Here is a 22707-nt window from a genome sequence, read left to right as displayed (position 1 = left end):
TATATATTTTAGAATTTGTGAGTCATACTATTTCTGTCACAACCTCCCAACTCTGCCATTGTAGCATGAAAGCAGCCAGAGAAATATGTAAATGAGTGGCTGTGGATGTATTCCAATAAAACTTTATTTATAGACTCTGAAATTTGAATTTCAAATAATTTATGTGATTCTTTTGATTTCTTCCAACGATTTAAAAATGTAAAAACCATTCTTAGCTCACAGGCTACCCAAAAACAGGCAGCGGGCTGTAGTGTGCCAAACCCTGCTCTGGACAGGCAGTGTGCCGCGGCACCACTTCTTCTGCAGGGTAAATTGGGGTCTGACTCTCAAGGTCTCCAGTCTGGCTCTTCTCTACAGCATCTCCAATCCAGAGCAGCTTTTCCTAGTTCCTGTGATCGTGAAGTTTCTTCCTCGAGTCTTTAACCATTTCCATTTTCTCCTTTATTTGCACAGTGTTTCCCCCTTGGGATCTGCCATAGGGAAGGTGGTTAGTTTCTGTTAGCAAGCTGATGTCTGATCTAGAAGTGAAAGGTGGATGTTTTTTTCTCGCTCTGGAAATTTTCTTTATTATTTAACCTTCTGCTGTTCTTCAGGAACCTCTCCAATGAAACTAAATTAAACTGACTACTAACTAGTTCGTAATTCTTTGAATGAATATATTTGAACTTCATTCACATGATTTTTCAGAGTATTCTTTTGACTTTTTTCTCTTGAGATTGTGTTGCACACAGGAAGATAGCTTGGCAAGTAAGTGAAAGGATTGACGGAGTAAAAGTGTGAATTGAGACAAAAAATATATGCCAATTCCTACTTTTGTTGTTGCTGTTTATTCATTCATTTACTCAGAAAATACTTATATGTGCCAGACGTTGTGTCCCAAAATAAGATGTCACTCTTTATTTGACATACAAAGATGAGTAGGGTACCATGCTTGTCTTCCAAAGAAATAAAAGGGAAACAGAGACTGATGAGATACATCTTATGTAATTCTCTGATATCTGTTACTTATATTGTAGGGCATACAGAGCACAGGTAAGCATAGGAAGAATGGTGTGCTCTGCCCACTCCATATGTGATGGTAAAAGAGCATGGACCATAGAGCTCAGATCCTGGGCCATTGTTCCACTACCCTGAGCCTTAAAATCTGTCAAGTGAGGAGACTACCTCCTTTGCAGCTTTGTTGTGAAGATAATGAAGTTTCTTACATACGCATGATGGAATGCTCAGCACATAAGCCCTAAGAGGAATTCAACATCAGAGCTTTTTTGTTTGTTTTGTTTCTTGTTGATGAATTTATAGCCTTCCAATAATGTTATACCAATTCTCCACTAAATTTATTACTTCTTAATCAGTAATACACTACATAGTGTGTTTTCACCACTGTACTATGCATTATGTGGAAAATAGAGGGGTGTAAATTAAGGGCCTTCTGTTGGATTACCTGTCAAGTGTCTTTGTTTTCTAATGCTATAGTTTGGGAAGATACCCTTGTGTGAATGATGTGAAATATTTATTGACTGACTTTGTCATCTCTTTGTGTGTCTCTGTAGATCTGAACAGTGATGGCACATATTGTGGTTAAGAGTTGCTCAGTGGACCATGGATTGACTGAACTGTATCCATTTCCATCATGATGTACACCACTAAGGCTCTTTACTAGTAGGTATTTTCTATTCAATATTATTCACATGGTTATGTACTGAGATTTTCAATAGTGTACACTTTTAATGAAAAAATGTGCAAAATACATGTGTTCGTGGTGCTGTTATGAAATGTGGCTAGATTTAGTCTTTTTATGTACCAACCAATTGCAAAATGAAAGTCCAGGTTAAGATGTATCTATTATGTATATGTATATACATTAGTATGGTAGTAAATGTGTATCTATAAAGGCAGAATTTAGAATTATAGAATTTTACCTCTCTTTTAACTGAATAAAAAAAGTCACTGGAAAGTTTCAACATCTTTCAGTTCTTTAATATCATATAAATCTGCAATGTAAGCCTAAAGATTTTACCTAGTTTAATATTTTGAAACAGTTCAATTTTATTGTAGTTTTACCCAACAGGGTGTCTGATATGTGTCCACTTACACAAGTATCATATGGTAATTGACATACGATGTTTATGATGTTATGGAAGGGGAATTATACTCAGTGTCAGAAGACCTTAATTTTAGTTCCAGCTCCAACATTCATCACTGACTACTCCCTTGAATCTCTAGCCCTTAGCTTCCTCATATGCAAAACGAGAGGAAGAATTTCTGCTTTACCTAATTCGTAGATTACAAGTCAGATGAGGTGATATTATGAAATTATTAGTTAGCTGTGAACCCCATAAAAATAGATAGTTTTGTCAGTGGCTGACTAGTATTACAAGTAGGGAGCTGGAAAAAAAAGTTATAACTATGATTTTCTTTTTAAATTGGTTAATACAGCCTAATATTTTGTATGTTATTCAGCAAAGAGATAAATGATAAAATCAGACAGTTTTAATTTAGGACCCAAATTTATTTGTTGTATTGGAGAAAATTGTGTTTAAATGAAATGTGGAAAAACATATATGTTTCACCACACACACTGCATACACGAGTCTCCACTAACCATAAGTATTAGATTTCTGCTTCTGATCTCTGGCATATGTACTCTCTTATTAGCTTTTATTTTTCAGTGTTTACACTTGGAGAAAGAAAGATACATTGTATGCTTTTTATGTATAGTTGAATTTCAGGATACTAAGGGAACAGTGTAGAAATTCGATCAGATATTCCTCATTTAGCTTACTGTATTTAATGCTTCTGTTTACTGAAATCTCTTTAACACCTTATATGACCATACTCTTTAGCTTACAGAGTACAGCTAGCTATTTAAAATAAAAGGTTAAAAATGAAGATCTTAACAAATGCATCTAGTAATACTGAGAAAGACTTTTCTACTAAAATTAATGAAGTTATTATATAACCAGGCCAATGCAATGTAACTGTTTGCAAATTCTTTTCCAGAAATTAGATAATTTTATCATTGAGAAGGCAATGGCTTATTACACAAATAAAATGCTTGCATATAAGTGAAACAAAAATCGAATAACAAGCAAAATCCATCAACTTGCTGATATAGTAGCATAGTCCTTAAGTATAGGGCATATCTAGAGTCAGATTGCCTAGCGTTGCAACCCAATTCCATCATTTTCCAGCTTTGCAATGCTGGGTGAGTCGTTTAATCTCTCTGTGTCTTAGTTTTCTCATCTGTAAAATGGGTCTGATGATAAAAGTATTTATCACACAGAGTTGTTGTATAGATAACGTGAGCTAATATGGTCCAGTGCTTAGGAGCACTGTGGGACTCTTAGGAAGTAACCAATCAATATTAGCGATTGTTATTCACTGGAGGAGTATGGGATTATGGTGACGACCACAGATTTTGGAATCAGAAAGGCCTGTGTTCAAAACCATTTGTTAATTAATGGTGAAACCTAGAGTAGTTACTGAACTTTTAGAAGTCTCAGTTTCTGAAAACTAAAATGGAAATAAATAAAATATACTCCATGCTGCTTTTGTTAGGATGGTTTAACGGCATCTGGCAAGGAATGGTAGCTCTCACCTTCACTGGAGTTGTGAAGATATGATCACAAATGATTACATAATGCAATTATAAAGTAATATAAATCAGAGATTCTCTGATTCTGAAAAACCTCCTTGCCATAGCTTATATTTAGGGGACTTTTAGATGTACCCAATAATGAGATTTGCTTTGTTAGATCCAGAATTTCAAACAAGAAAATAATTTAAATCAAATGACAAAGGCAAACATAAGTTAAATCTGGCATCCTGATTTAAAAAATAAAAATGACAAAAATCCATTGACTTTTTTAGGCCTAATAGGGAGTATCAGCTCGTTGTTTAATTTGTTAGGAAGATTGGGCTGTTACCACATTTAAAATGACTTTTTTCTCTGGAGAGAAAAGGAAAAGAAGAAAGGAGGTGAAAATGCAGACTGGGTGTCACAAAGGGATGGAGAGGAAGTGCTTGAACTTTCATAACCATGTGACCTAAGTCAGGCTGTATACTTGTTCTTGTTATGAAGAAACTTAAGGTATTGTCCTTCGGGCTTGTATTGGACAAAATTCAGTGGTTGTAATGGGTGGCATTTTTCAAATGAGTCATAATTTGTTCCCAAGGTGGGAAATACTGATAACTCAGGGCAATATTCTAAGCCAAGAATGGATTGCCTGGCTGCTGTGTATCACTCAGAACAGAAAGTGAAGTCTCCTTCCCTCACCGGGTAATTAGAAACCCTCTGAAACAATGCTGGTGTTTGGTCAGCCCATCTCTGTATCTGTCCATATCAGCAGCCAGAGTCTGTCACATGTTAATTTAATCTGCCTTGTTTATAATTTAGATTGCATTATGATTGAACATTGCCTTGCACACTCCCTTGTGTTCTTCTTGCTGTTTCTTTTTCCAATAGCTTTAGCCTTTATAAAGTTTGCCCACAGCAGGGACAGCTGTGCTTGTGGAGGTGGCTTCTGAGTGTAAAGGTTTTGGAGGTGGTTTTGTAGTTAAGAGCCCACGTATCATGGATGTAGGGATAAACCTGACTGCTGCTTGGCTGTCCCTGCTGGGAGACCTGGGTGAGAGAGGACCTCTGATGAGGCTTATTCTGACCTCTGTAGGGGAGGAAGACATTTCCTCTACCTTCTGTGGGTTCGTCTGGCTGGAGAACGAATTAAATTCACATGAGACAGAATAGCAGGAGAAAATTAAACAAAGCTTTATGAGGCCCATGGCCTGGGGCCTTTCTTCCTGAAGGAAGAAAGGGCACCAAAGAAGTAGGGTGCACAGAGTGGTTATGTACTCCCAACAGGATGTTTTACATATGATTGAAATGTCCCTCCCACAATAGTCACAAGATTGCTCTGTCGGCACAGCGCTTGATGGACACAGCAGGTAATGGGTCTGCTATCTCGAGAGCATGTAGCAGGAGGCAAGTCTATTGTCTCAAGCTGGGCGGTCACAGGTGAGCACAGCAATCAGTTCCTAGCCTAAGGAAAGATGCTTAATCCTTAAGGAAATACCAACCTTGGGAGGGGGAGGGAAGCTGTGCCTTTATCTCAAGGGCCTTTGTTCTTGCCATAGGGAATATCTAAAGCAGGTATACGTACAATGCATGCTCAACGGCCTCAGTCAGGCCCTTTTGGAAAGACAAGGTCAGGCCGAATTAGGTTTACACCAAATGGCTTCCTCATGTACTCCAACACATCCCGCTGCTTGCCATCTTTACCTGTCAATGCACAAATGGGAGAGGCCCGGGCAAGCTGAGCAACCCGCCAAAATGGCCGAAACCACCACAGCTGAAATATCATATCCAGCAAAAGACAAAGGAGGATGTTGGAGGTGGGGGGGGAGTCAGTTACAGAAGGTTACCAGACAAGCACAATAAACAAATGCAGATTTAAGTCCTTGCCTTCCCTGTTGATTAAGAGTTCCTAGAGATAAGGTCTTCTCCCCTTCTTCCTGGTAGAGAGGGAGATATCTTTACAGATGGAGAGTTCTTTTACAATGTAAATGTCTCTTACAAAGGGTAAGTAAATTCTACTTTTCAGTTGCTTTCCTGTCTGCAAAGTAACGAGCCACAAATAATCATCATGCCAAAGAGACATATCTTGGGGTGGCCAATTCCAGGCCCCCACGCCTCCTTCCACAGGGCTTTGCATCATTCCATATGTTCCGTCCTTCAGCGTGGTCAACATTCGCATTTTGAAGTCTCATGTTGGGACTCGCAATGTCATAAAAAGAAAAAGAAAGAGCAGAGTCATGGTGTTGGACTGCCAGCCCTACTAAACAAATGGGTTCTCATGTCTCCCTGCTTCTTTTCATGGCCATTATACATTTGTGATGTTTATCTTAAAAATTATTTGAGGCTTTAGAAGTCCCCTTCTAAAGGAGCCTGATTTAGTCAGGTATCAATCTAATACTTCCTAAAACAGTAACTCTAAAAACTAAAGAGAAGAACAGTGTTTCTTTCACTATCACAGTGCCAGCATTGGGAGGAGACATGGGGTATTCAGAACTGAAGCCAACTGTAATTTGGAGACAGGTGAAATCTCTATCAGTGGGACTTTCAGAACAGATAGGCTTAGTCAGACCATAACTGTAAGCTTAACGTAATCATGGTGAGGGGAACAGTTAAGCCTCAGAACAGTTGTTCAGAGTTGTGAATGAGCAGGATGTATCGCAGGACAAGCAGGAGATGAGTTCATTAAAGGTGAGTGTCTGCTGAAGAGTGACTAAAAGTAGAATCAGATGAGCTGCGAATGCCTCAGAACAGTGCATGTGGCCCTCTCTCATTTGTCTGCGTAGATCTCTTCCACCTCTTTGCTGACCAAGCCCCACCTAGAAGCGCCCTGTCCTTACCTGCGTGGCATGACACCACGAGCCTCCCAGTGCTTGTGTCCATCGGCCTCTGACTCTCCCTTCCAAACTCATTTTACATGCTCTGCCATCTATGAAAACTTTCTTAATCCTCCTCTTCAAATGGACTGTTCCCGCCTTTTCTTTCACGTCTGGACTGTGTGCGTGCTTCTGTGATAGATCACACACGCTTCTGCACAATTTGTTTACATTTCTGTCTTAGTCCATTCGGGCTGCTATAACAGAACACCATCAACTGAGTAGCTTATAAACAACAGAAATTTATTGCTCACAGTTCTGGAGGCTGGGAAGTCCAAGATCAGGGCATTGGCAGATTTGGTGTGTGGTAAGGGCCCGCCTCCTGGAAGGCTGTCTTTGTGCTGTCTTATGTGGTGGAAGAGGCAAAGGAACTTTGTTGGCCCTCTTTTATAAGGGCACTAATCCCATTCATGAGCACTGCACCCTCCTGACCTAATCACCTCCCAGAGGCCCCACCTCCAAATTCCATCACACTGGGCATTAGGATTTAACATATGAATTTGGGGGACACAAACATTCAGTCTGTAGCAGTATCCATTTATCGCATTAGTCTCTTGACTTGTTGACGGCAGTCCTTGTCTTATTCAGTCTTGTATTTCCAGTGTCCAGCACTTAATAAGTAGTTGCTGATTAAATTAATGATTGAAACAGTATCATCCTCTGTCCTCAGACAGAACAGAAAATAATTGCATTGACCATGTCAAACGGATTTCTATGGAATGTCTTTCAATATGGATATTAACTTTAAATTGTTATTCATATAAACCAGTAAAAAGTATAACCAGAAAAATGAAAAGTGGCCACATTTAGCATGCCATGATATTTATATGATTTTAACAGTTTTAGCAAAAGGTAACAAGAGTTTTGAAAACATGTAACTGACACTACTAATGTCCTTATTAGTTTATCATTAAGCATATTATTTTTAGAATGATATTTCAATAATGATGAGAATTACTTGACCTCATCTTGACTGAGGTTTGAATGATTTCCTCCGTGTAAATTAGTAATAAAATAGTTCTTAAGTTCTTTTTTATAGTAATCATTATATATGTATTTTGAAGTAACTTTGCTCATTTGAGACCTGAGTTATCATAAACTATTAAAAAAGTACATATATATATGCACACACACATATATACATATATGTATTTCATATGTCCATATGAAGGACATATTAATCTGATGTGGGGAAGGTGCAATGTGTATATTAAGAGTAATTAAATATTCCTGTAGTTTTTAACTGTTCTTAGAAGAATAGAGAGAAAAACAACTGAACCAAAAAAAAAAAAACCTCTCTAAGTCAATAAACAAAACCCTAGTTAGATGGTCACATGAAATTTTATCTGAAATTTATTTTAGTAGCTGTATATAGCTTAGAGGCAGACTTAAAATAGTTTAGTTTAAATGTTTATTCTTGAAAAGTACCATTTTAACAGGAAAAGCCAGTAAGTCCACTAAACCAGTATTTTAACTCTCAACCTTCTGTAACACAGCCCTCTAAGTGATAGGCTCAGTGTACATCAGTCGTTTACAGAGGAGTCTACGTGGCTACCTAGGTAGAGTTGTGAGCAGCGCAGGCTCTCTCAAGCTTTTCAGCTTTCACAGATGGCTATAGAGAGCTAAGTGGAAAGTATTAAGCTAATAAAGACATCTTTAAGGGAGGAAAATGGGCTGAGAGGGTACTCCGGTTTTCAATGCCTGGGCTGTTTAAGATTGACACATTTCAAGCAAAAAGGGACAATGTTTGAATGAATCATATATCAAGAATATTCACTCAGTTGTGTAAGCAGAAATGTAATGTAGTAACATAGGTATTATCACATTATAAAGCTTTGATACGCTCAAATAGGTAGAGCAACACATTAAGAATATATATTCTTGAAAGAAGCGGGTATTTTTTTTTTTATTATTCCCAAAGGTAACACTTGAGAAAATTCAGGGTTGTTTACTGATAACTGTATAAGTCTCCATTTTATGTATTTGAAGATTATACTATCTTGGTGACTATTTTCTGACATTCCTTTTAGCTAAAGGGCTTACAGCTGTTTGTTGAAATTTAATAATAATAACGGCTACCATCTACTGAACTAGTAACTGTGCAGTGGGGTTTCACTGTCACATCATCATTTAATCTTCACAACAGCTCTGCAAGGACAGCGTTATTATCTTCTTTTTACAATGGAAGAGATGTATAATGTGCAGTGTACACAACTTTAATTGCATATTTACATAATCTAAATTGGTGACAGCCTCACCTCTGTAGGACCGCATAAATATAGAGGCATGTAATATTTTATATGTGGAATTAGAAAACTAATTTTATTTTTGAAATAAAATTAATTTTGAAAATATAGTGTGTTTCAGGTTTTAGGCCATGTTATTTAACATCCTGGAGAATAAATAGCTTATAAAATTATAATTAAAGATTCCCCCTTCTATCCTTCTGCAGTAAGCAATATGAATAAACATGAGAATCTGTATCTGTTTGAGATGCATCCTCAGTGGCAAATACGAGCAGGTGTCTTTCAGGGGAATGCATTAGCCCCTTTTAAGATTGGACAGTTTATCCTTAAAGTCAAATATTATCTTCATTTAGCATGTTTTCTTCTGTCTTATTTATTCTCATTAATGGTTAGTGTACGTACTGTGGAATGAGCACGAGTGGTAGTATACTTGATTCCACAAGATGAAGACTGGGATTCTTGGGTCTCCACACCAGGCACCCCAATTTATGCTTTCACATTAACTCTCTTTTCAGCTCAAGTAGTTGAAAAGAATTTTGTTGAGTCATCTCATATTTTGCGTGTCTCTATGATAGGCCAGTGTTTTACTGTCCCTTAGATGTGCACTCAACTAATCTATTTACCCAAACAAGGAAAACATAAATTTAATAACAAACATGCCTAGGAAGCAGAGAGAGTTTCGAAAAAGCAGTGGTTTTAACACCTGATTTTTAGTAAAGAAGATAATTATAATATTTTGAAGCAATTTGAAATTCAAGAGAATTAAATTATTTGAAAATAAAATCATGTTTTAAATTATATTAATTAAATATTTGAAGCTGGAGAACTCAGGTATTCCATTTATTCATTCAACAAATACTTATGGACCTCCTTCTATGCAGTAGGCCCAGAATATGTGAAAATAAAGTCCCTCTGTGGATTTCATACTTCTAGGTAGCCACTGGGGCATGAGGGGCAGGGATGTGTGAGAAGGAAGGGAGTAGAATGTGTGTGTTTCTGTCTATGTCTAAGTGTGTGTGTGTATATCTATATTTATATAGTCATGCACCACATAGTGAAGTTGCAGTCAACCACGGACTGCATAGACGACAGTGGCCCCCTAGGATTACTTCCACGTAGCCTAGGTGTGTAGTAGGCTACACCATCTAGGTTTGTGGAAGTACACACTATGATTTTCCCACAACGACAAAATCACCTCACCTAATGACACATTTCTCAGAACATATCCCTGTCACGTGACTGGATAGAGAATGATATATAACGCTAAATATATTTGTATACAAATGGTAATAAGTTCAGTTTTAAATAAAAGCAGCTCCTTTTTATGTATTTTCTACCTTATTTTCTTTATTTATTTTAAGAATATTTGTAGATGTTCCAGAATCTAACAGAGAAATCCCCAAGACTCTTAGACACCATCAGACTGCGCTGAGAGTGGTTAAAGGGGTGATGGGGACAGAAACCATGAGCACTATGAGACCCAAAGAGGAAAAATTACACCAGAGGAAGAGAAGCAATTCCTAGTTTCTTGTTCTTTAATCAAGGTTCAAGACCTCTCTGTGCTGAAGCGTGGAGCAAAGTGGATGCTTTGCACTTGTGTTACCTAATGACATGAAAGTTGGTAATAGAACTGGAGCCATTGAGTCATGTGCATTACTTTCTGAGAACCTGGTATTGAATGTGCACTTAGAGCTTGCGACAAAAGGGACAATCCAGAAATTGGAAAAACAAAGTGTCAGCCAGGTACTGTGCTTAGCCGGTTTTCCAATTGGAAAGTGAGTCAATCATTTTTAGTGATTTTTCGATACAATTTAGTGATGACCTCTTTATTAAACTCAGCAAGTAGATATTAAACTCTGTTTACTTCGATTGCAATGATAGATAAAGTAGTCCATTCTTCTCAAGAGGGACAAAAAACATCATAACAGTGCATTCAATTAAAAAAAAAATTCTTTTCATGAAGCACAGGTTCACGTTTGAAAGCTGACCTATTTTTTAGGTTCTCTGAATACTTGGCTTTGTTGGCTTTCCCGAATCAAGACCATTCAGCTTTCATGCTGCTGATGCAAAAATCAGTGCGTCATACACAAATGTGGCGCAAAAGACTTTGTCGTTGTTCTTGATAATTCATTTTTTAGTTTAGCTTTTAAAAAACTCTAGATTTTAAAAAAATAATGTAGTCAAATGATAGTGTCTAATGGCTTTTTGACAATGGGCAAAAGAGTGCTGAGGTGGAGGAGCACTAATGGTACCTTAATGCTAATTTTGCCTTTTTTCCCTCCTCTCCATGTAGGGAGCAAAAATAAAGAGATTTCTGCCAAAGTGAAAATTGTTGATGAAGTAATTACCGTTGGGTCCCCATCCTAAGTACTAACCTGAAATGGGCAGCAGTCTAATAAGGGAGTAATTAAAGCTGCATTTCAGTGTCTATTAGTCTTATATTAAGCCTATTAAAACACATTAAATAGATTATAGTAATGTCAGAGGCATCCTGAAGCTGGAGATCCATCTGCAGCTTCCTCAAAGGAGAGGTACATAAGATAAGTTGCAGGATAGAATAGTAAGTCTAAAGCAGTGAAAAGCCACTGCATATAAAGAGTTCTGGGGGGCCAGCCTGGTGGCGCAGCGGTTAAGTGCATGCGTTCCGTTTTGGCGGCCCAGGGTCCACCGGTTCGGATCCCGGGTGTGGACATAGCACTGCTCATCAAGCCATGCTGTGGCAGGTGTCCCACATATAAAGTATAGGAAGATGGGCACGGATGTTAGCTCAGGCCTAGTTTTCCTCATCAAAAAGAGGAGGATTGGCAGATGTTAGCTCAGGGCAAATCTTCCTCAAAAAAAAAAAAAAGAGTTCTGGGTTGTTTGTTTATTTCATCCTGTTATAGCTCTCCCTGGGAAATTAAAACAAAGCAGGGCACATAGGAGGAAGCAAATAAATGTTAGTTGAATTGAATGATACTCCTGCTTACTAATTTCTTTGAGAGATCAATTACAAGCTTAGAATATACTGATAAAGTTTCTTTTTTTTAATTTTAAAAAGTAACTTGGATGTAGGACTTTAATCTCATTCTTTCATTCATGCTTTAGGCTAGGAGACCCTTAGGGGCTATTCAGCGTAACAAAAGGCCACTTAATCAGGAGAGAGAATCCTTTGTTCAGATTCTCTTTGCCTACTAATGAGAAAGGCGAGAAAAACAACTTGATCACATTGTTCCTGACACCCAACTTCTTTATTTAGCTGACTGCTGAGCAAAACTAGTCCTTCCATGTAAGTTCTCTGTCACTGTTGTTCAGACTTCAAGGGTGACCTATAAATCAGTCACAAAATCAGTTTAGTAGGTTGGCGCAGCATTTTAAAATGCTAGACAATAAAATAAAAAAATGTCAGAGTATATCTCATAATTATTGTTCATAAAGCCTTTGTTTCATTTATATTTGTATGTATACGTGTGCTTTTTGGGTCACATGGTAAAATATGTTTTTATTGGAGGGTCAGAGACAAATTATTATTAACCTAATCTCCTCTCATTCTTCTGAGGGCTTGTCTTCTTGAGTTAATTTGTAACTTGTACATTTTCAAAATCTTCGTTTACTCTTTTCCGTTAGTTCAGACAGCTCCTTAGTTTCTCTGTATCTGCATCTTGATAGCCAACACTTAGTGTAGTGACCACTGGAGGAAGTGCTCATTAAATGTTGGAAGTATTGAATTAATAATATTCTAAAAGCAATTACAGTGCTGTAAATCCAAATGTTGCCTTATTTATTAATCCCACCCTCTTTCTCTTCCCTAAAACCTTATTGTGACTACTGGCAATTGCCACTATGAAGTTGCCAATAGAATTTCTGAGTCATTTATTGTGTTCCCCGGCCTCTTTATCAAGACAAGTGATCCATCCAGGGGATTCTATTGCTTGATACCCTTTGAAATACTCCTCTTCTTACCTTGCTGTGACTACTATTTGGCCCTGCAATTTTATACCTAGACTATTGCAATAAACACTCTGACAGTCTAACTCCAGCATTCCTACCTTCTGGTACATCACTGCCCTGGCCAATCGAGTTCTTTCTAACAGAAAAATCTGAATATTTTACTCTTTGTGTAAGTATCTCCGGCAGCACACACTCTTTGCCTTGAGATTACAGTCGAGACCCATTTGAATGAGAAGAAAAGGCCCAACAAGATGGATTTTTAGATATTCTCCAAACATATCTAGCCAAGCCCTCTCACACACCTAGTGTTTGAACTGAGGTCCAAATTTTCAACTATTAAACATGTTGCAATCTTTTGTGTTACTGGGCCAATGGACTAGCCCCTATTCGCCTCTTTGCCTAGAATGTCTTTACCTTCTGTCATGCCTGGAAAATGCCTAACATCATTTAACTTATTGGTCTAAGTTTTTGCTTAGAATTCTGAGGGGCTTTTTGAGTTTTTGTAAGAATTCTGAGTCACCTGAGTCAGCTCCTCTGCCGTTACTTACTAAGTATTTATGGGACTGAAATCCTTCACTCTCCGTATATTCATCCTCCTGTCTCTAAGTGGACTCTCAGCTTCTCTTGCATAGTTGTTGCCAATTCTCTTTAGTGACCTTAGCTAGAACCTGTCACAGTGCTGGGCATTTGGAGGATGCTCGGTAAATATGGGCTGAGTGAATTCTTGTCCCAGAGAAGTCTAAGATGTACCAGTCCTCCCCCACTGAAATGGCCCTCCTTATCCCCACTACACCACAGGTATGCATTTTTCTAGACCCATAAGTATGACACAAATGATGTGCACAAAAGCCCTTTTCCATCACTTTTCCTTTGACTTTCTTTCCCTAAGTCCGTGAGTTTTCTAACCTGTGGAAAGGTTATGTAAACAGGGCAGTTTGTCTGCATTATTCAGTCTGTAGAAAGCCATTGGTAGCCAGCTGACGTTCTGGACCTGGGTTATGATTGTTTTACATGAATTCACCAGTTCGTATGTCTGGTAAGAGTCTTTCTACAGTGTATTTCTTAAGGAAATGTTCTAACATGGGCTTAAATACTTATTTAAACATATGCATCTAAAATCACATCTTGGGTTTCAGCCTAACCTTGACCTTGAATACCATTATTCAACACATTTTTCCTAATTGCTTCCTTCTAGTCAGGAATTTCTAATTGAATGACAGCAACTGACAGTTTAACCACAGCGTCGAATTTTGCACTAAATTCCCACAGGCTGATTTTTTTAAATATAAGATTTCCTTTATAGGATTTCAGAGAATGTTAGGAAGAATTTCAAGAGAGAGCATGGTGATTGGTTTAACTTGGTAAATAAGACATTGCTCTTAGCTGCAGGAAGCTAATCAACGTTTCTTGTGCCTGAATGATTACACTGTTACATTTCATTGGATGGTCATGAGAATGTGTATTTGATAATGGAAGATATTGCATTAACTCCGTAACTGTAGTTGTATATGACAGCATTCCGTTAAGTATAATATCCCTTTCCATACTTTCCCCCTTTTTGTCATTGCAGAGTCCAATTCTCACACAATTGATTATTTTCAGCGTGTCACCCAAATCAACTATTAAGGGGAAACAAAACATTTCTTGGCTGTAATCCATTTGTTTTGGAATTAACAGCAGTGGATGTCACATTGCATTTTTCCAAGTAATTTTAAGAGTGATGGATGGACTAACTATATCCACTATTCTTAATAAAACGTAAGAATGGTGAAATATAGCACTTTGTATGCAAAATTCTCTGGGATTAAAAGTTTATGTATGCAAAGAACAGGAAAGAAATACTGAGAAATTTTTTGTTTTGCAAAAAATATTAAACAATACCATTATATAAGCAAATTAACTAGAAAGTATATCAACGCTTCCACTTCTCAGTTTGTACATTTATGGTAATGTTAAGAAAAGAATATTGCTGAACTATTTTTGGTAAATCTTACTTTGGTACCTTCAGCTGTTGTTACTCGTATGCTAACTCATGTTTTAAATGATATTGGTTTTTATGGTCATTAATTTTTCCATATTTTTAAAAACTTTAAAATACAAAAAAGGATAGAAAATACAGAACACTTCTAATAGTAACACTGAAAAACTCCAAAGTAACTCTACAAATATTCTTATATTCCTGACTTCTAAAACTTACATATTTTTATACAAATATGGGATCACGTTACTCACGCCTTTTTCCTCTTAATAGTATAAAAATACATTCCCATTCCCATTTTTCCATTCTTCTAGATGTTATTCTGAAAGATCATTTAAGGGATACATAACATTATACTGTATGGATGTACCTCAATTTATATTTATTGCATATCAGCAATCATTTAGTCTGTTTTCATTCATTCTGTATTACAACTTTTTTTTTAACGTCCTTGCATATAAGTCTTTGACTATGTCTGGGTCTGTACAACAGCTCCAGTCCTGATTCCTTCTCTGAAGATCAGATTCCATACAACAAAGATGGCTTTTTTACTTGAATGCCTAATAGATAGCTCTAAATTAACAAAAGGGAACTGTAGATTTTTCCCACCCTACCTCAAACTTGCTTTTCCCCCATCTGTCTTAGCTCCCTTTTCCAGGCTTCACTCCTTTCCCAGGAGATCCAGGCAAAAGCCTAGGTGTTATTTTTCTCCTTTCCTCACTCCCCACATTCAGTTCATCACTAAGGTTTATTGACTTAATCTTCAAAACACATCCCAAATCTGCCCTTTTCCTTCTGACTCTTCCAGGACCATCTAGTCCATCTGGTCTTGCCTGGACTGCTCTAGGATGTCACCTCTCACCTGCTGTCCCCACAGTCACTCTCCTGTCTGTCGTATCTCTCCTTTGCTTATAATCCTTCAGGGGGCTTTCAGAATACCGCAATAAAATCCACACTCTTTCCTCTGGCTGTCAGGGCCCATATGACCTGCCCCTGTTCCCCTTCATGTCCTCCCACCCCTCTCCTCTCTTCACGCTTCATCTCCCACGCTGGCTTCTTTCTGCCCTCCTGGGCTGAAATGCTCTCCCCTCACACTCCAGCTGCCTCCTCCTTTTTGGTCAGGATTCAGTGGAAATGCCATCTCTCTCAGCGGCTTCCTGCCTTCTGAGTGTAAAAGGAGACTCCAGTCACTCTCGACAGGCCTCCGCATTTTGTTTCCTTCATATGTGTATTATTTCTTGAATACTCTTGTGTTTGTTTATTATACATCCACTCATTAGAGTGTAAACTCTATGGAAGCAGAGAACAAACTCAGTCTTGTTTACTCACGGCTCTATCCCCAGAACCAAGAATAGTGCTTACTGTGTGGTGGTCACTAAATATTTACTAAAGGAACAAATAAATCCGTGAAGATTTACTACTATAAATTGTAGAAGTAGAATTTCTCAGTCGAATTTTTTTTTTTTTCACCTTTTAATCTGTAGTCCCCATATCCCAAAATACTAATTTTTCTTCTTATCAGCCATTATATGGTGGGGCTAAATTTACTGCACCCCCTGCCCAATATTGCGTACATCAATTTCTTTTCCAGTTCAGTGTGCAATATTTAACCAATTGTTTCAATTTTCATATTCGTGTCAGCTAATGGGGCCAAAACATTTTGAAGCTTGAAAATCTTTCTCACTAGAAGCCATAGTCACTTCCGACCCAGTGCACGCAGACCCCAGGTATCTGATGACCTCTGGAAGTGAAGGCTAAAGGAAGTGGGGACACATTTATTGAGATTCCATTAGGGACCAAAGTCGTTATTTGTTTTTCTTTATATTTAATTCATTACATTCAATTCATTTGATCCTCATAACAAAATAGATATTATCCCCTTTTTTCAAATGATGAAACAGCCTCTGAAAGATTATGGTTCATGAAACTAATAAGATATAGAACTGAAATCTGTACCCACAGCTGGCTGGTGCTAAAACCAAACTGTTAATGTGCCATCACTAAATAAAAGGTTTGTGTCTATTGTCTAAACTTCCTGAGACTTAATGAGTACCTTTTACTGTAGATTCTGGACATTAGTGTTCTGTTCAGAGCATTTTTAAAAGAAACAAGTGTCATTCCTTTAGAAGACTTCCCCAGATTCAAATATTTGTTTTACTATGTAAAGGAAAGTTTCACAGGTAGTGAAATGGAAGAGACTGGAATTCATCATTTATATAGGCAAAGAAAAAATAAATTGCTGTTGGAAGTTTCAACAAACCTTTTATTTATGCCATTAATATAATCACATCATTATAATCCACACAGATGGAATTTATATTATCCTCTAGACACAGGGACTTGCCTACCTTCGCGAGGAGGGTGATGTTTTCTTTATTCCAAGGTTGGTGAGGAGCGACAAGGACAGAGACCACGGAGAGATCCATCCAGGTGCAAATTCTCTCCCATAGTTTATGTAATCAGAATCATGAATATTTATTTGTTTCTAAGAATAAGTAGATCATCACAGACATAGCTTACCTCAAATCAGGAAGATGAGGTCAGATTAGAGCATGCGGCAAGTGTGGAAGTTTCTCAGGTAGCTAACTTAATAAGAGTCATCAGAATGTCAGTAAAATAACCAATACAGGGAAAAACAGGAACAGGTAGAAGAGACAAGAATGACTGAAGCTACAAAAAAAAAATAAAAAGAGATTTGAATTGAATTACTTTTATACTAGTTCTCCAGATATATAAATGACCTTTTCATTATTGCTATTTTTTAATCTAAAACGTTTAACAGTATAATTCAGTAATCATGAAGAATTCCAGATCGGCTCATAGCATTTTGCAGTGAACTATTTCAAGGCATAGAGACAAAATTTCAATGAAAAAGTTGCGTTTTGTGACTTTTTTAATTAAAGAGAAGTGGGTATAATGAACAGGGGCATCTCTTATTATTATTTATGAACTGGGGCGTCTCTTATTATTATTTATGGTAACTCTGTGCAGATCGCTAAGTACGCATTTGACAAGGGGCTATTTGTAGGAAGCTAATTTAGAATGGAAACAAATAGTTGTGAAAAATGAGGAAATCCTGCTGGAAACAAAAGTGTGGCAGGAGCACATCAAATAAGAGTTTTAGAGTAATTTGCTATTCTCGGAAATCCAGCAGCTGGTTTATCTAAAGCGTTCCTCTTTTTCATGAGCATTGGAACAAGGACAGGAAATGGCTCAACAAGCACGCTGACTTTCCTGCAACAGATTTCTGTAAAAATTTAATAGCAAAAAACAATTTTAGAATCTCAATTCTTAGCCATTTTGGGGACTCTTTAATGAGACAGTGTAAAGTATTTCAAACTTCAATTACTTAGAAATTATCCTAGAATGAAGAATTTCAAATAGAATAAAGAGAAGGAACAAATTTTTATGTCATTAATGTCACTAATAAAATGTATAGTATATTGAACTCAACGCTTAGAATTCGTTCTACAGAATAATGAATATTTTAGCTAAACATTGAGAAAACAATCCAGAGATGCATTGTAAAGTAGAATATTTATAACATTTTCTAAAACTGCACTTAATTGTTCCAAATAAGGAAATAGTAGGACTCGTACAAATAGTAGTTGGAATCCCAAAAGATTCAAGAACTGGAATAGACAGAGGAAACATATGTAAATCACACAATGTAAAAATATATCTAGAGGAAACTCAGAAAAATATTTTAATGTAACTAATTGCCTATAGGAAGGATTATCTTGTTTTTATTTTTAATCATCCCAAGAGATTTAAATGTAATCTCTTTAAAAATTCCCACAAAAGGGAAAAGATTTCCTTACCAAGGGCTAGGGGGTGGGGAGAATAGGGAGATGTTGGTCAGAAGATGCAAACTTTCAGTTACAAGATGAATGTGTTCTGGGGATCTGGTGTACAGCGTGGTGGCTGTAGTTAATGAGACTGTATTATATACTTGAAAGTTGCTAAGACAGTAGTCTTAATGTCTCATTGCACCAAAAAAAAGAAAAAGATTTCCATTTTGCTTAGTGATACAAACAGAGAAGTTGATTCTTTATTCCTTTCAAGCTATTACCTAAGTATTTAAAACCATTTTTTATTCTCATGGTTGCCATATTCTATTCTCAGTGGTTAACCGCTGCAACTAACTATATTTTTTTTTCTGCTTTTTCTCCCCAAACTCCCCCCGTACACAGTTGTATATCTTAGTTGCAGGTCCTTCCAGTTGTGGCATGTGGGACGCCACCTCAACGTGGCCTGATGAGCGGTGCCATGTCCGCGCCCAGGATCCGAACCCTGGGCCCCCGCAGCCGCGTGCGCGAACTTAACCACTCGGCCACGGAGCAGGCCCCTACTAATTATATTTTTAAGTAACAAAATGGATTTTTCATTGGAATTTTTGACTTTATCTTGCTCCAGAGTCATTAAGGAGACTCAGCTAGGCAAAAAATAAGTATTTGAAAACACTTTTTAAAGGATATACCTTTGTTCATGTCAGATTCTCTTTGATTCTAAATTTTATTTGGGTTGAGGGGGAACAAAAATCTAATGCTGTGTATCAGTTTTCTAGGGTTGCTGTAAAAGATTACCGCAAACTTTGCGGTTTATACAACAGACATTTATTCTCCCAGAGTTCTGGAGGACAGAAATCCAAAACCAAGGTGATGAAGGGCCACACACCCCCTGGGGGCTCTAGCGAGGATGTGTTCCTTGACTCTTCCAGCTTCTGGGGGTGTCCTTCATTGCCTGGCTTTGGCCGTCTCTCCTGTCTCTGTCTTGATCTTCACATCACCTCCTCTTCTGTATTGGTCAAACCTCCCTTTGCCTTCCTCTTCCACATGTAATACCTTTAGGGCCCGCCTAGATGATCCAGGATAATCTCCCCATCTCAAGATCCTTAATTTAATCACATCTGCAAAGACTGTTTTTCCCAATAAGGTAATATTTACAGGTTCCAGGACTTAGGGCCTGATATCTCTGGGGGGCATTATTCATCCTACTATGTGCTACAACATGTAGTTTCCTGTTCTCAAGTAGCTTTAAATCTAATGCAGTCTGTGGAACATATTGGAATGTAAGTGTTAGCTAGAGCTTATAGTTGAATAAAACTAATCAAATCTACTGTAGCAGTAATCGCGCAGGATAGGAGGTATTTGAGGTGAAAAAAAAAATAGCTTTGTACCCAAATTAATTTTTACTCCAAATACTTCATCTGTTCTCAATTACTGAAGCCATACTATGAAACTCTTACTGTTTTGTACTAATTAAATGCTGTAGAAATCAAGTTTTAAATGTTTCAGTAAAAATTGATTTAATTTATTAGAAGTTTATTTACAGGGTTTCTTGACACATTTTGCCTAAAGGGTCCTTGAGATGTAGATTGGAAGTAGATTCGAATAATTGCCATTAGGCGTTTTTAAAATTCCACAGTTAGGTGAATAACTGTCTTTTGTTTTTGTTTTGTTTTCTGGTGATAATGTTCATCACATTCAGGCAATTTGTTATCACGGTAAAGAAATTAGCATAAAATAACGGTTCTGAACTGGTCTTGTTTTATAGCCTGTCCAGCCAAGAAGATGATGTATGTTAAAGAAAACCACGTGGGCAAAACACTGTTTTCATTCTAAGCCTCTTTAATTTTGATCCAGCAGCTCATCTGCAAGAGCAGGCCAAGCTAGAGACACTAATGTGAATCCGGAGATTATGTCATTGTATCTGTTATTATGGTAATCAGTTTAAGTGAATTACCAATGTCCAGCAAGACATTACTCACTTGGAATGCATTCCACTAGCGATTTATCATAGTAATAAGAGGTAGAAAAGACATATTAGTTCCTTAAGTGGCAGCAATTATACCTGCTAATGGAAAGGGAAGCTGTAGTTATTAAAACATATTATATCTTTTGTATCAGAGTTGTTCATCTGTACTTAGATGCCTAATTTCAGTTTCTTTTGATTCAAGTTCTTCTGTGTATGTTTATTAGCTTTGAAGAAATCTTTGGACCCAGGTTAAGTATTTACTTTTCGTCCTAAACTGCTGTCAAATACGATGAGACATAATTCCCTTTAGGACTTGAAGATTTCTCCTAGGAATGTGGGTTTGAAGAGAACTTTGAAGAAGCTTCCTTGTTCCCTCTGACCCGACAGTCATAGAGAAATGTTCATAATTAAGTATTGAGTTTTAGGCTCTTCAGCACTGCCGGGCTCCCACGGCCTGCTGGAACGGTAGATCCAGCGGCAGAGAAGTGGCCCCAAGAGGAAACCTTGCCCACAGAGTGCAGTTTTCCCCTGGTAACAAATGCGGTTCTGTTCACTAAATAATGTGTCTGAGTGCAGGTGCGTTTGCAATAATAGATTAAAAACTCTTTGCGGAAATTTACCAAATATGTCTAGAGCTAAATTAACTAGACCAAGATCTTTATTCCGGAATGACTAGTAGAGTTTATCTATGAAAAACATCATTGTATTAGAATGACTGAATGGAGTAGTCGTGTTTCATAAGTATCTCAGGAACTTAAAATTAATTCTTTGCCAAAATTTTATGATTGCCCTTTCTCAACAGTAAGCAAAGTCATAATTACCTTATCAAAGAAATATTTAAGAATTACTTTTAAGACTATTTAACCTATTTATAACTTAATTAGAACTGATAAGCTCTCTTAGGTACTTGCTCTCTAATTTAAAAAAAACTTGATAAAATCCTCGTTGCAATGTAGTTAAAATTTTCATTCTCAGTACAACGTAGATACAAAGATAAAGTACATTTCTTTTAACTCTAAACTGCTGGTTTGAAACACTGTGAGAATTTATTTTGAAGCAATCATTTAAACAGTGCTTTAGGTACTGCCCGTTCTCTAGGGAAGATGCTCTGCTTCAGGCCACACACCAACCTCATGGATGAAGATAGCTTCTGTGAGTGGAGGTGAGTGTGTGGCTTCCGTTATATCGTGGAGGGTGTAGTGCGCATCGCTGGGCACAAGGGCCCTCTGTCTGTCCCCTTGGGCTCATCTCCTCCACCTCTCTTGTCCTGTTGGCATTTAAGGATGAAACCTCGGTACTTGACAAGGCACAGCCTGGTCTGTTTTGGCACAGTCAGAGCCTACTGGCTTTGCCTGACTGACTACCCCTCCTTGGCAGCTGCTGGTGGGTTCTTTCTAGGCACCCATGAGATCTTCACTTTATCCCATTCAGCTCCAACTGGGCTTGCACTCTGCAGCCCCTTCCCCCCGCTATGATGGCCTCAGTCGGCTAGTCTGCAGGCAGCCCCTCAGCCACTTCCAAGCCTCTCTCCACCTCACAGGAACTGAGGCAGGCCAGGAAATAGAACTTGCTGGGTCTCCCCTGCCCAGTAGTGCTGAGCAGCCAAGTTCACTTTTATGTTATCCTACCCAAACTGGTATGGGTAGCCTCTTTCCAGAGTCCAAGGTGGGGAAGTGAGACAAAAGCCCCACTTTGCATTGGTGATATTCTCTCTTCTTTGACCTACCCTCCCATCCCATGGACAGCCCAGAGAGACAGCATAGGAACACGCTATTCTCTCCCTTAGCCTGCTCCTTTCTGTCTTCTTTCCCTGGCCTCCTCTCTTCTTCCACTATTCCCCAAGACCCACAAAAGGGCAGTGTTTTCTAGATCATATGCTTCTTCTTCTGTATACAAGCCTAACAATTCTGGATACAGCCTAATCCCTGAGAAAGAGTCGGGGCATGGTCTGTACTCACTAGGGGATACCTGGGATCAGAGTCCCCCTGCTTAGCTCTTGAGAGAGTAAATGAGAGCAACCAGAACTCAGCAAGTCTTTTCTCTATGTATCATGCCTGGCTCCCAGTGTCTCCTGCTAAAGTTAATCAAGTTCTTTCCATTTTGTGCCCAGAAAGGGAAAGGCTGCATTGGAACATAATTAAAGGAGAAAAAGTAGAATACGTTGTTTCAATATTTGCAATCACATTACCTCTGATATTTAAATATTTATGTGATATATGTATATACATACACATGTGAATTTAATAGTCTTGACACCTCTTAGCCACATGACAATAAGAAAGTTGCTTCATTCTGTAAGCTTCAGTTTGCTCTAAGTTTTGAATATAAAAGTCCACACTTCATAGGATT

General features: G+C 37.9%; 1 protein-coding gene across 12 annotated transcripts in view; it reads left to right on the top strand.

Annotated features, from left to right (window-relative positions):
• The window catches only part of CHRM3 (cholinergic receptor muscarinic 3), a 453733-nt gene that overhangs the window by 133105 nt on the left and 297921 nt on the right, over window positions 1–22707 (top strand). For all 12 annotated transcript variants that reach the window (XM_023637166.2, XM_070263481.1, XM_023637218.2 and 9 more), the window contains exon 2: window positions 1551–1659. The gene's annotated coding sequence lies outside the window, so the exon portion shown is untranslated. The remainder of the gene's footprint in view (window positions 1–1550; window positions 1660–22707) is intronic.

Source organism: Equus caballus, chromosome 1 (genome assembly GCF_041296265.1).
Source record: "Equus caballus isolate H_3958 breed thoroughbred chromosome 1, TB-T2T, whole genome shotgun sequence".
In the NCBI taxonomy this organism is placed as follows: domain Eukaryota; kingdom Metazoa; phylum Chordata; class Mammalia; order Perissodactyla; family Equidae; genus Equus; species Equus caballus.
Note: the sequence above shows the minus strand (reverse complement) of the source record. Positions and strands in the feature narration are given on the sequence as shown.